Source organism: Salvelinus alpinus, chromosome 11 (genome assembly GCF_045679555.1).
Source record: "Salvelinus alpinus chromosome 11, SLU_Salpinus.1, whole genome shotgun sequence".
Taxonomy (NCBI): domain Eukaryota; kingdom Metazoa; phylum Chordata; class Actinopteri; order Salmoniformes; family Salmonidae; genus Salvelinus; species Salvelinus alpinus.
This window is the reverse complement of record NC_092096.1, coordinates 9,275,623-9,289,789: the sequence shown is the minus strand read 5'-3', so window position 1 is coordinate 9,289,789 and position 14,167 is coordinate 9,275,623. Positions and strand designations below refer to the sequence as shown.

At 47.8% G+C, this 14,167-nt stretch overlaps 1 protein-coding gene across 1 annotated transcript in view; it reads left to right on the top strand.

Annotated features, from left to right (window-relative positions):
* The first annotated feature begins 243 nt into the window (after nucleotides 1-243).
* Nucleotides 244-14,167, top strand: part of LOC139533559 (ras-related protein Rap-1b) — a 166,678-nt gene continuing 152,754 nt past the window's right edge. Inside the window, exon 1 of the mRNA XM_071331691.1 lies at nucleotides 244-393. The gene's annotated coding sequence lies outside the window, so the exon portion shown is untranslated. The remainder of the gene's footprint in view (nucleotides 394-14,167) is intronic.

The window sequence follows — 14,167 nt, the reverse complement described above, 5'->3', positions numbered from 1 at the left end:
ATTATTTGGTGAAGTGAATATATTTAATATAGTTTTATCTAAAGAGGATACCTTGTTTTATTTGTCACTATTTAAATGTTTTTATTAAATTCCCTGAGGAGGATGGTCCTCCCTTGAGGAGCCCCCACTGAATGCTGGGGTAGGCTTCCTATAGTGCATTGTATAATAAAGCTCATTGTTTGTCAATCAGATATTATTGGTATGAAATAATGTATGGCGAAATGTCTACACTAGGCTATGTTACAGCTACTGCAATAGCTGAGCACAGTCGAGAGCGGTGCTCGTCTCAAAACGAGGCTGCAACGTCATGAGAAAACGCAAAACCTCACCCAGAGAGAAGCGACAGACCGAGCGACTAGAGGTGCTAACAGATTGGAGCTACGGAGGATAACTGTAAGTACCGTATCTACACACATTTCTATTGGCTGAGATTTTGTTACTATCTGTGCCATGTTTGCGGCGTTTTAGGCCGCTCGGGATAATGCGAAATAGGCGCACATGATGCCAGTTTTTGAAGTAGAATGATCCATTATTGCAAATGAAAACCGGAGACCGGTTTCTGGGGATGCACAACACACGGTTTGCGGAAGCGCAGGTCAAATGCCTAGAATATGGCGGAGCAGAGTGAAACAATCCAACTCATAATGTTTTGTCAGACAATTAATTTCTTTCTTGTCATGCATAATGCAGAACGCGGCATTCTCCGCGGTTTGTATCCAGACACAGTTCTCGGTCGCGCGGTTGGCTAACAAAAATAACAGCGTTTTGACCGATATCCTTCCCGTGACGGGGTTGAAGTTACAACGGAAATGGAAAAGTTATTCGATTGTCTAGAATTAAACACGTTCTTTGGGACACTGAATTCTTATCAATTACCATAATAGGACGCCTGGAATTATTCAAGCGGTTATCAAATGCGCAATTTTAGATAACAACATTTGTAATCTATTTTGTATTAGTTTTGTACCGTTTTTTATGCTCTGAAAGCAGCAGCCAGTTCTATATGCGTTAGATACGGGCCCCGCCTAGTTCACTAGTGAATCTGTCGGTGGGAGGGACACAACTGGGTGGTGGTTTCATCTTAGTTGAACGGAACCGAAAATACACTGAATTGTCATATTAGCTTATATTCTTCACGAATTTGAAACGTGTGGACTGTAGGCCAAGATCGGCAGCATGTTAGATCCATATTTGATATTCATTTTAATAGATTTTCTGAAATCATTTTTTTGAAAATATTTAAGATTTCTACTCTCTGTAAACTATAGACTGCAATCAAATCAACGTTTATTTGTCGCGTACGCAGATTTTGCAGGTGCAGCGAAATGCTCGTTCCTAGCTCCAACAGTGCAGTAATACAAAACAATACACGCATAATCCACAAAGTAAAAAGAAAGAAATTGAGAAATATCACAACGAACACTTGTAAAAGTAACTAACTGTTGTATTCTGTCCTCTCAGTTAAAGATAGATTATAATCTAACACCTCCTGAGTTAGGACACAGTTTGAACTACCCTGAACAAGTATCAGTCATTCTGCTGTCAGTTATTGGTAAGAGGATGTGGAACCATGCTGAGAGAGAGAGAGGGAGGGAGGGAGGGAGGGAGGGAGGGGGAGAGAGAGTGTGAAAGAAAGAGAGAGAGGGAGGGGAGAAAGAAAGAGTGTGAAAGAGAGAGAGAGAGAGAAAGAATGAGTGTGAAAGAAAGAGGGAGGGAGGGAGAGAGAGAGTGTGAAAGAAAGAGAGAGAGAGAGGGAGGGAGAGGGAGAAAGAAAGGGTGTGAAAGAAAGAGGGAGGGAGGGAGAGAGAGAGAGAGAGAACTATAGGACTTAAAGAGCTTGTTTGTTTAATGTGTTTTATTTAGTTCTGACCTTTTTAATGACCTCTACTCAGCTGTACCTTCTCTCTACTGTTCACTACTGTCTGTATACAGGGAATATGTTCAATGTTTTAAATTGATTATTATGTTTTTCAGTTCGTTTATAACTGTGTGTGTGTGTGTGTGTGTGTGTGTGTGTGTGTGTGTGTGTGTGTGTGTGTGTGTGTGTGTGTGTGTGTGTGTGTGTGTGTGTGTGTGTGTGTGTGTGTGTGTGTGTGTGTGTGTACTAACAGTGTAATGGTTTCTAACAGCTGAATATGTTATGACTAAGGCTTAATATTAGAAAGACCATTGTGGTGATGATCATTTTCCTATGAGGACTCCAGAGAATATCTCTTAACCTATGGGAAAGTTTCATAGTTTCCACCAGTTTCCTGTATGTGTCAGACCAGGGACAAGGCAGTAGTTTCCTGTATGTGTCAGACCGGGGACAAGGCAGTAGTTTCCTGTATGTGACAGACCAGGGACAAGGCAGTAGTTTCCTGTATGTGACAGACCAGGGACAAGGCAGTAGTTTCCTGTATGTGTCAGACCAGGGACAAGGCAGTAGTTTCCTGTATGTGTCAGACCGGGGACAAGGCAGTAGTTTCCTGTATGTGTCAGACCAGGGACAAGGCAGTACGTTTCTGTATGTGTCAGACCAGGGACAAGGTAGTAAGTTCCTGTATGTGTCAGACCAGGGACAAGGCAGTAGTTTCCTGTATGTGACAGACCAGGGACAAGGCAGTAGTTTCCTGTATGTGACAGACCAGGGACAAGGCAGTAGTTTCCTGTATGTGACAGACCAGGGACAAGGCAGTAGTTTCCTGTATGTGACAGACCAGGGACAAGGCAGTAGTTTCCTGTATGTGACAGACCAGGGACAAGGCAGTAGTTTCCTGTATGTGACAGACCAGGGACAAGGCAGTAGTTTCCTGTATGTGACAGACCAGGGACAAGGCAGTAGTTTCCTGTATGTGACAGACCAGGGACAAGGCAGTAGTTTCCTGTATGTGACAGACCAGGGACAAGGCAGTAGTTTCCTGTATGTGACAAACCAGGGACAAGGCAGTAGTTTCCTGTATGTGACAGACCAGGGACAAGGCAGTAGTTTCCTGTATGTGTCAGACCAGGGACAAGGCAGTAGTTTCCTGTATGTGTCAGACCAGGGACAAGGCAGTAGTTTCCTGTATGTGTCAGACCAGGGACAAGGCAGTAGTTTCCTGTATGTGTCAGACCAGGGACAAGGCAGTCGTTTCCTGTATGTGTCAGACCAGGGACAAGGCAGTAGCACCACTGGTCAGATATATATTCTATGTTGCTGTGCTGTGGACCCTTGTTTCAGGCTAAGTCCCAAATGGAACTCCAACCCTATTCCCTATATAGTGCACTACTTTTGACCAAGGACCGTAAGGCTCTGGTCAAAAGTACCAGGGCACAGCAACATAGAATATATATCTGACCAGTGGTGCACTATATAGGGAATAAGGACCCATTGTCCAAGGAACACTTGTTTCAGGGTGCGTCCCAAATAGAACCCTATTCCATATATAGCGCACTACATTTGACCAGGGCCCATACACTATAGAGGGAATAGGTTGCCATTCAGTCAGACAAGCCCCTGGTTCACTTCCTGGTTCTATTTGTTGTGATAACCAGGCTGATGTGATCTGCCAGCCAGGCTGATGTGCTCTGCCAGCCAGGCTGATGTGCTCTGCCAGCCAGGCTGATGTGCTCTGCCATTTCTCCAGCTATTAACTTCCAACCTCAAGTGGTGCTATCAGATCGGTGCAGCAGCAGTCCACAGACATTGATTTAAAAGCTGCACCTTTAGCATTGTGTGTGTGTGTGTGTGTGTGTGTGTGTGTGTGTGTGTGTGTGTGTGTGTGTGTGTGTGTGTGTGTGTGTGTGTGTGTGTGTGTGTGTGTGTGTGTGTGTGTGTGTGTGTGTGTGTGTGTGTGTGTGTGTGTGTGCGTGCACTACTTTTGTAGTGCACTACTTTTGACCCTATGGGGGAATAGAATGCCATTCGGAACGTAGCCTAGTGTCGGGTGTCTCCTGTCTCATTGTGCTAAGCAGCGTATTGGCAGCTGAATGTTTGCAGTGAGGTGTATTAGGATGGCGCAGAGCACACAGCCAGTCAGCCAGTGTTGGGAAGGAAGGAGTCCTGGGGGAGAATAGCCTTTATGCAGAGCAGTAGGGTGCTAGGCTGGCTGTCAGATAGAGCAAATGACTGACTGATTGACAGACTTATTGTGACTGCCTGTCTGACTTATTGACTGTCTGACTGACTGACTGACTGTCTGACTGACTTATTTACTGTCTGTCTGACTTATCGACTGACTTATTGACTGCTGATGATAAATGACACCTCCCATAGAGACGTCTGGACTGGTCCCTGAGGACAGAGAGAACCATAGACATAGAATGACTTCCTCCTATGGGTACACTCAACATGGCCGCCGGTCCACCTATCACAGGCCCATTGACTTGAATGGGGATTTTTTTTCTCCGTTCTAGTTATTATATTTTTATGGAGAGACCCCATAGCAGACTACTCCGCTGGCTCACCTGAGGCTCTTTCTCAAATCAACTTTCCTTCGATCCTTGCATCCTATTTCCTCGCCTCCTTCCCATTAGGAAGGTTCAAGTGGGGCTGAGAACAGTGGCGGTTGGTGTCGTTTCAGATGAGGGAGGATTATTATTATTTTTCTATGAGCATGGCCTTATTTCTATTACAGCATAATGGATGCCATTCCTATTCCATTCACCCAGTTCAATGTAACATCCCGTAGGCTACTACACGATAGTCTAATTTTCCCCGTACCCATCATGAGGTTGCTACAACCTACAGTGGTTCAATTATTTGGTGACGTAAATATATTTAGTATAGTTTTATCTAAAAAGGATAACTTTTTTTAGTTTCACTATTTTTGAATTTTTTATGAAATTCACTGAAGAGGAAGGTCTCCACTGGTTCAAATCAAATCAAATCAAATCAAATTTTATTAGTCACATACACATGGTTAGCAGATGTTAATGCGAGTGTAGCGAAATGCTTGTGCTTCTAGTTCCGACAATGCAGTAATAACCAACGAGTAATCTAACCTAACAATTCCACAACTACTACCTTATACACACAAGTGTAAAGGGATAAAGAATATGTACATAAAGATATATGAATGAGTGGTGGTACAGAACGGCATGGCAAGATGCAGTAGATGGTTGAGAAGGAGATGAAGAGATAGGATGTGAGGAATCACAGATCCAGGAATGGTTCTCTCTCTCTCAACCAGGGACCCAGGACACTAAAGGCTTCCTTCCTGATATCGATGCAAGACCATGTCCAGGAATGGTTCTCTCTCTCAACCAGGGACCCAGGTTGAGATGGACTCAAGCTAGGGGCGGGGGCTGTGGCATGGCCATTGATGATGCAGCCTGACTGTAAAGCTGTTGGTAAATCCTTCTGGCCATTGCTGGGAAGTGGTGTCCTCCTCCCTCCACTACAACCAGTTGGCCCACTTTTCCTTTAGGGCCTCTGACGTTTCCCCTTCTTCTGCCTGCCCGACCTCTCCGCAGCCATGAAACCAGAGCTGCTCCCCAGGGTGGCTACATGCTGCTATGCTTGCAGCTAGCTAGTGATTGGCATTGTGTTTCAGGCTGGCTAAAGGCTAACAGTTAACGTCTAGCTAGTGATTGGCATTGTGTTTCAGGCTGGCTAAAGGCTAGCAGTTAACATCTAGCTAGTAAATGGCATTGTGCTCCTGGGTGGCTAATTGCTAGCAGTTAACGTCTAGCTAGTAAATTACATTGTGCTCCTGGGTGGCTAAATGCTAGCAGTTAACATCTAGCTAGTAAATGACATTGTGCTCCTGGCTGGCTAAATGCTAGCAGCTAGCAGCTATCTTAGCTTGTGAATAAAATGATGCTGCTATACATTTTCCTACCAATCTTAATGGCAATAGTTTCCTCCTAAGGCTGTCAAGATGGCATAAAGATCTGACCGGCGCAGGGGGGCTTGTGAGGAAAGATGCCAGGTTGTGAAGTTATAGCTAATGCAGTCTGTTGTAGCCTGGTATGTCTATTCCTAGTATCTCAGTACAATCTGTCTGTCTGTAGCCAGGCCTAACTAGTCCTTGTATCTCAGTACAGTCTGTCAGCAGCCTGTTGTAGCCAGGCCTAACTAGGCCTTGTATCTCAGTACAGTCTGTCAGCAGCCTGTTGTAGCCAGGCCTAACTAGGCCTTGTATCTCAGTACAGTCTGTCAGCAGCCTGTTGTAGCCAGGCCTAACTAGGCCTTGTATCTCAGTACAGTCTGTCAGCAGCCTGTTGTAGCCAGGTCTAACAAGGCCTTGTATCTCAGTACAGTCTGTCTGTCAGCAGCCTGTTGTAGCCAGGCCTGTCTATTCCTAGTATCTCAGTACAGTCTGTCAGCAGCCTGTTGTAGCCAGGCCTAACTAGGCCTTGTATCTCAGTACAGTCTGTCAGCAGCCTGTTGTAGCCAGGCCTAACTAGGCCTTGTATCTCAGTACAGTCTGTCAGCAGCCCGTTGTAGCCAGGCCTAACTAGGCCTTTTATTTCAGTACAGTCTGTCAGCAGCCTGTTGTAGCCAGGCCTAACTAGGCCTTGTATCCCAGTACAGTCTGTCAGCAGCCTGTTGTAGCCTAACTAGGCCTTGTATCTCAGTACAGTCTGTCAGCAGCCTGTTGTAGCCAGGCCTAACTAGGCCTTGTATCTCAGTACAGTCTGTCAGCAGCCTGTTGTAGCCAGGCCTAACTAGGCCTTGTATCTCAGTACAGTCTGTCAGCAGCCTGTTGTAGCCAGGCCTAACTAGGCCTTGTATCTCAGTACAGTCTGTCAGCAGCCCAATTCTCTGTTGTTCATCATTGTTCTCAGTCAGTGGTGTGAGACATGTCTGATGAGCTCAGGTTGTCTGCTATTCACGTCTCTCTCTTTTAGCTTTTCATTATTTATTCATTTGTAAAATGTCTAGAAACATAATTCCACTTTGAAATTATGGGGTATTGTGTGTGTGTGTAGACCAGTGAGACAAAATCTCAAAATTAAATCCATTTTAATTTCAGGCTGTAACACAACAAAGTATGGAAAAATTCAAGGGGTGTGAATACTTTATGAAGGCACTGTAAGATAACTTATATGATGGCTCAATAACCCCTTTATAAGGCCTTTATAACCCCTTTATAAGGCCTTTATAACCCATTTAAGGCCTTTAAACAGGGCAAAGTTCATGTCACTTTACCTCAGTCATTTAACACAATAATTACATTCCTGTCTCTTCTATGGTTCTTTCTCCATAATCTGTGTCCCTAGCAGCTGTGTGTCACAAGGTTACTGTCATCTCCCGGGCATTACAGCGTTACTGTTATTGTTTAAGCTGAGGAATTTATTCGCAGAATACAGAGGTGTCTCGGAGGGTCCAGGGTGTGTAGAGTCTCGGAGGGTCCAGGGTGTGTAGAGTCTCGGAGGGTCCAGGGTGTGTAGAGTCTCGGAGGGTCCAGGGTGTGTAGAGTCTCGGAGGGTCCAGGGTGTGTAGAGTCTCGGAGGGTCCAGGGTGTGTAGAGTCTCGGAGGGTCCAGGGTGTGTAGAGTCTCGGAGGGTCCAGGGTGTGTAGAGTCTTGGCGGGTCCAGGGTGTGTAGAGTCTCGGAGGGTCCAGGGTGTGTAGAGTCTCGGAGGGTCCAGGGTGTGTAGAGTCTCGTAGGGTCCAGGGTGTGTAGAGTCTCGGAGGGTCCAGGGTGTGTAGAGTCTCGGAGGGTCCAGGGTGTGTAGAGTCTCGGAGGGTCCAGGGTGTGTAGAGTCTCGGAGGGTCCAGGGTGTGTAGAGTCTCGGAGGGTCCAGGGTGTGTAGAGTCTCGGAGGGTCCAGGGTGTGTAGAGTCTCGGGGGGTCCAGGGTGTGTAGAGTCTCGGAGGGTCCAGGGTGTGTAGAGTCTCGGAGGGTCCAGGGTGTGTAGAGTCTCGGGGGGTCCAGGGTGTGTAGAGTCTCGGAGGGTCCAGGGTGTGTAGAGTCTCGGAGGGTCCAGGGTGTGTAGAGTCTTGTCTGCATGGAGGACTAGAACAGTGTTGGTGGTGGTTGGTTGGCATCTCTGTGTTGTATTGTACAGGCTGTTGCCAGGGTTAATGCTGCCAGGGGTTAATGCTGCCAGGGGTTAATGCGGCCAGGGGTTAATGCTGCCAGGTGTTAATGCGATGCGGCCAGGGGGTTAATGCTGCCAAGGGGTTAATGCTGCCAGGGTTAATGCTGCCAGGGGTTAATGCTGCCAGGTGTTAATGCGATGCGGCCAGGGGGTTAATGCTGCCAAGGGGTTAATGCTGCCAGGGTTAATGCTGCCAGGGTTAATGCAGCGAAGGGTTAATGTAACACAAACAATTGGAATAATTGTAGTCTGACTCTGAGAAGGATGTTTCTCTAATTGAGGCAGGATGTGGACCACTGTAGTTGAAGATTGAAGAGATCCTGCATTGAGTTATGTAACTGTCAGCCTTGTCAGAGACACGTGTGTGTGTGTGTGTGGTGATATATTTTAACACACCAGGCATGACACATTGATCAAACCTTGACCTTTTACAGTATAATTTAATGAGCCTTTATTTCACACTGAGCTGAGAGGGAGCCAGAAGGATCAAGGTCACTCCAGTAGAAGTGAGGAACAGGTGGCGGTCCACGGCCTTCATCTTGATCCAAACATCTCTTTCAACAAAGGGCTCCTTCTACCAGCCTCTGTTCTTCAGCTATTACATCACTACACAGTTCTCTGCTCTTCAACTATTACATCACTACACAGTTCTCTGCTCTTCAGCTATGACATCACTACACAGTACTCTGTTCTTCAGCTATTACATCACTACACAGTTCTCTGCTCTTCAGCTATTACATCACTACACAGTTCTCCATTATTCACAAACATCTTCTGAATTTGGGTAGATTTCTTTCCTCCGGGGTCTTCAGTTACACGCTAGTCACTGCTGTTGGTTGCTAATCCTGGTAACTAGGAAGTGGGATTTTGGTGGTGGTTTAGACTGGTAAATGGTGGTCACCTAAAAACATGGCGGTGTTTAGACTGGTAAATGGTGATCACCTAAAACATGGCGGTGGTTTAGACTGGTAAATGGTGGTCACCTAAAACATGGCGGTGGTTTAGACTGGTAAATGGTGGTCACCTAAAAACATGGCGGTGGTTTAGACTGGTAAATGGTGGTCACCTAAAACATGGTGGTGGTTTAGACTGGTAAATGGTGGTCACCTAAAACATGGTGGTGGTTTAGACTGGTAAATGGTGGTCACCTAAAACATGGTGGTGGTTTAGACTGGTAAATGGTGGTCACCTAAAACATGGTGGTGGTTTAGACTGGTAAATGGTGGTCACCTAAAACATGGTGGTGGTTTAGACTGGTAAATGGTGGTCACCTAAAACATGGTGGTGGTTTAGACTGGTAAATGGTGATCACCTAAAACATGGTGGTGGTTTAGACTGGTAAATGGTGGTCACCTAAAACATAGTGGCGGTTTAGACTGGTAAATGGTGGTCACCTAAAAACATGGCGGTGGTTTAGACTGGTAAATGGTGGTCACCTAAAACATGGCGGTGGTTTAGACTGGTAAATGGTGGTCACCTAAAACATGGCGGTGGTTTAGACTGGTAAATGGTGGTCACCTAAAACATAGTGGCGGTTTAGACTGGTAAATGGTGATCACCTAAAACATGGCGGTGGTTTAGACTGGTAAATGGTGATCACCTAAAACATGGCGGTGGTTTAGACTGGTAAATGGTGGTCACCTAAAACATGGTGGTGGTTTAGACTGGTAAATGGTGGTCACCTAAAACATGGTGGTGGTTTAGACTGGTAAATGGTGGTCACCTAAAACATGGTGGTGGTTTAGACTGGTAAATGGTGGTCACCTAAAAACATGGCGGTGGTTTAGACTGGTAAATGGAGCGTGTCTTCTCCGATATGGTCATTTCAGTCGATCATACTTCTCAAGTGCCTGGCTATTTCTACCCAGCAGCAGCAGCACTTGAGATCAGAGACTGATTGGAAAGGGAGAGTATTTAGCATTTAAATAACTCCCCTCTCTCTGTCTGTGTGTGTGTGTGTGTGTGTGTGTGTGTGTGTGTGTGTGTGTGTGTGTGTGTGTGTGTGTGTGTGTGTGTGTGTGTGTGTGTGTGTGTGTGTGTGTGTGTGTGTGTGTGTGTGTGTGTGTGTGTGTGTGTGTGTGTGAGAGAGCCATGGACCCTGGTCAATAGAAAGAGTGGTTGTGTGTTTTTTTTTAAGGCTCACCTACAAAAGGCTTCATTCACGTCATTCAGATGATCAGTCCTGAGAGGAGCCTCTCAAACCTCCATACCAACGACCCACAATGCATCGGTGTCTGTATGGTGTGAATAGAGAGGAGGCGGGGGGTTGGCGTGGTGGATCAGATGCAGGTGACTCAGAACAGAAGAGAGGCTGGAATAGAGCAACACAAGGCTGCGTCCCTAACGGCAGCCTTTTCCCTACAGTCCCTACCCAATGCACCCTGCTCAAAAGAGTTACCAGCACCATGCTATACCACCTGATCAATCCCACTACCCTGGAGTTACCAGCACCGTGCTATACCACCTGATCAATCCCACTACCCTGGAGTTACCAGCACCATGCTATACCACCTGATCAATCCCACTACCCTGGAGTTACCAGGACCATGCTATACCACCTGATCAATCCCACTACCCTGGAGTTACCAGCACCGTGCTATACCACCTGATCAATCCCACTACCCTGGAGTTACCAGCACCATGCTATACCACCTGATCAATCCCACTACCCTGGAGTTACAAGCACCATGCTATACCACCTGATCAATCCCACTACCCTGGAGTTACCAGCACCATGCTATACCACCTGATCAATCCCACTACCCTGGAGTTACCAGCACCGTGCTATACCACCTGATCAATCCCACTACCCTGGAGTTACCAGCACCGTGCTATACCACCTGATCAATCCCACTACCCTGGAGTTACCAGCACCGTGCTATACCACCTGATCAATCCCACTACCCTGGAGTTACAAGCACCGTGCTATACCACCTGATCAATCCCACTACCCTGGAGTTACCAGCACCGTGCAATACCACCTGATCAATCCCACTACCCTGGAGTTACCAGCACCATGCTATACCACCTGATCAATCCCACTACCCTGGAGTTACCAGCACCGTGCTATACCACCTGATCAATCCCACTACCCTGGAGTTACAAGCGCCATGCTATACCACCTGATCAATCCCACTACCCTGGAGTTACCAGCACCATGCTATACCACCTGATCAATCCCACTACCCTGGAGTTACCAGCACCATGCTATACCACCTGATCAATCCCACTACCCTGGAGTTACCAGCACCATGCTATACCACCTGATCAATCCCACTACCCTGGAGTTACCAGCACCATGCTATACCACCTGATCAATCCCACTACCCTGGAGTTACCAGCACCATGCTATACCACCTGATCAATCCCACTACCCTGGAGTTACCAGCACCATGCTATACCACCTGATCAATCCCACTACCCTGGAGTTACCAGCACCGTGCTATACCACCTGATCAATCCCACTACCCTGGAGTTACCAGCACCGTGCTATACCACCTGATCAATCCCACTACCCTGGAGTTACCAGCACCGTGCTATACCACCTGATCAATCCCACTACCCTGGAGTTACCAGCACCGTGCTATACCACCTGATCAATCCCACTACCCTGGAGTTACCAGCACCGTGCTATACCACCTGATCAATCCCACTACCCTGGAGTTACCAGCACCGTGCTATACCACCTGATCAATCCCACTACCCTGGAGTTACCAGCACCGTGCTATACCACCTGATCAATCCCACTACCCTGGAGTTACCAGCACCGTGCTATACCACCTGATCAATCCCACTACCCTGGAGTTACCAGCACCGTGCTATACCACCTGATCAATCCCACTACCCTGGAGTTACCAGCACCGTGCTATACCACCTGATCAATCCCACTACCCTGGAGTTACCAGCACCGTGCTATACCACCTGATCAATCCCACTACCCTGGAGTTACCAGCACCGTGCTATACCACCTGATCAATCCCACTACCCTGGAGTTACCAGCACCGTGCTATACCACCTGATCAATCCCACTACCCTGGAGTTACCAGCACCGTGCTATACCACCTGATCAATCCCACTACCCTGGAGTTACCAGCACCGTGCTATACCACCTGATCAATCCCACTACCCTGGAGTTACCAGCACCGTGCTATACCACCTGATCAATCCCACTACCCTGGAGTTACCAGCACCGTGCTATACCACCTGATCAATCCCATTACCCTAGAGTTACCAGCACCGTGCTATACCACCTGATCAATCCCACTACCCTGGAGTTACCAGCACCGTGCTATACCACCTGATCAATCCCACTACCCTGGAGTTACCAGCACCGTGCTATACCACCTGATCAATCCCACTACCCTGGAGTTACCAGCACCGTGCTATACCACCTGATCAATCCCACTACCCTGGAGTTACCAGCACCGTGCTATACCACCTGATCAATCCCACTACCCTGGAGTTACCAGCACCGTGCTATACCACCTGATCAATCCCACTACCCTGGAGTTACCAGCACCGTGCTATACCACCTGATCAATCCCACTACCCTGGAGTTACCAGCACCGTGCTATACCACCTGATCAATCCCACTACCCTGGAGTTACCAGGACCGTGCTATACCACCTGATCAATCCCACTACCCTGGAGTTACCAGCACCGTGCTATACCACCTGATCAATCCCACTACCCTGGAGTTACCAGCACCGTGCTATACCACCTGATCAATCCCATTACCCTGGAGTTACCAGCACCGTGCTATACCACCTGATCAATCCCACTACCCTGGAGTTACCAGCACCGTGCTATACCACCTGATCAATCCCACTACCCTGGAGTTACCAGCACCGTGCTATACCACCTGATCAATCCCACTACCCTGGAGTTACCAGCACCGTGCTATACCACCTGATCAATCCCACTACCCTGGAGTTACCAGCACCGTGCTATACCACCTGATCAATCCCACTACCCTGGAGTTACCAGCACCGTGCTATACCACCTGATCAATCCCACTACCCTGGAGTTACCAGCACCGTGCTATACCACCTGATCAATCCCACTACCCTGGAGTTACCAGCACCGTGCTATACCACCTGATCAATCCCACTACCCTGGAGTTACCAGCACCGTGCTATACCACCTGATCAATCCCACTACCCTGGAGTTACCAGCACCGTGCTATACCACCTGATCAATCCCACTACCCTGGAGTTACCAGCACCGTGCTATACCACCTGATCAATCCCACTACCCTGGAGTTACCAGCACCGTGCTATACCACCTGATCAATCCCACTACCCTGGAGTTACCAGCACCGTGCTATACCACCTGATCAATCCCACTACCCTGGAGTTACCAGCACCGTGCTATACCACCTGATCAATCCCACTACCCTGGAGTTACCAGCACCGTGCTATACCACCTGATCAATCCCACTACCCTGGAGTTACCAGCACCGTGCTATACCACCTGATCAATCCCACTACCCTGGAGTTACCAGCACCGTGCTATACCACCTGATCAATCCCACTACCCTGGAGTTACCAGCACCGTGCTATACCACCTGATCAATCCCACTACCCTGGAGTTACCAGCACCGTGCTATACCACCTGATCAATCCCACTACCCTGGAGTTACCAGCACCGTGCTATACCACCTGATCAATCCCACTACCCTGGAGTTACCAGCACCGTGCTATACCACCTGATCAATCCCACTACCCTGGAGTTACCAGCACCATGCTATACCACCTGATCAATCCCACTACCCTGGAGTTACCAGCACCATGCTATACCACCTGATCAATCCCACTACCCTGGAGTTACAAGCACCATGCTATACCACCTGATCAATCCCACTACCCTGGAGTTACCAGCACCATGCTATACCACCTGATCAATCCCACTACCCTGGAGTTACCAGCACCGTGCTATACCACCTGATCAATCCCACTACCCTGGAGTTACCAGCACCGTGCTATACCACCTGATCAATCCCACTACCCTGGAGTTACCAGCACCGTGCTATACCAACTGATCAATCCCACTACCCTGGAGTTACCAGCACCATGCTATACCACCTGATCAATCCCACTACCCTGGAGTTACCAGCACCATGCTATACCACCTGATCAATCCCACTACCCTGGAGTTA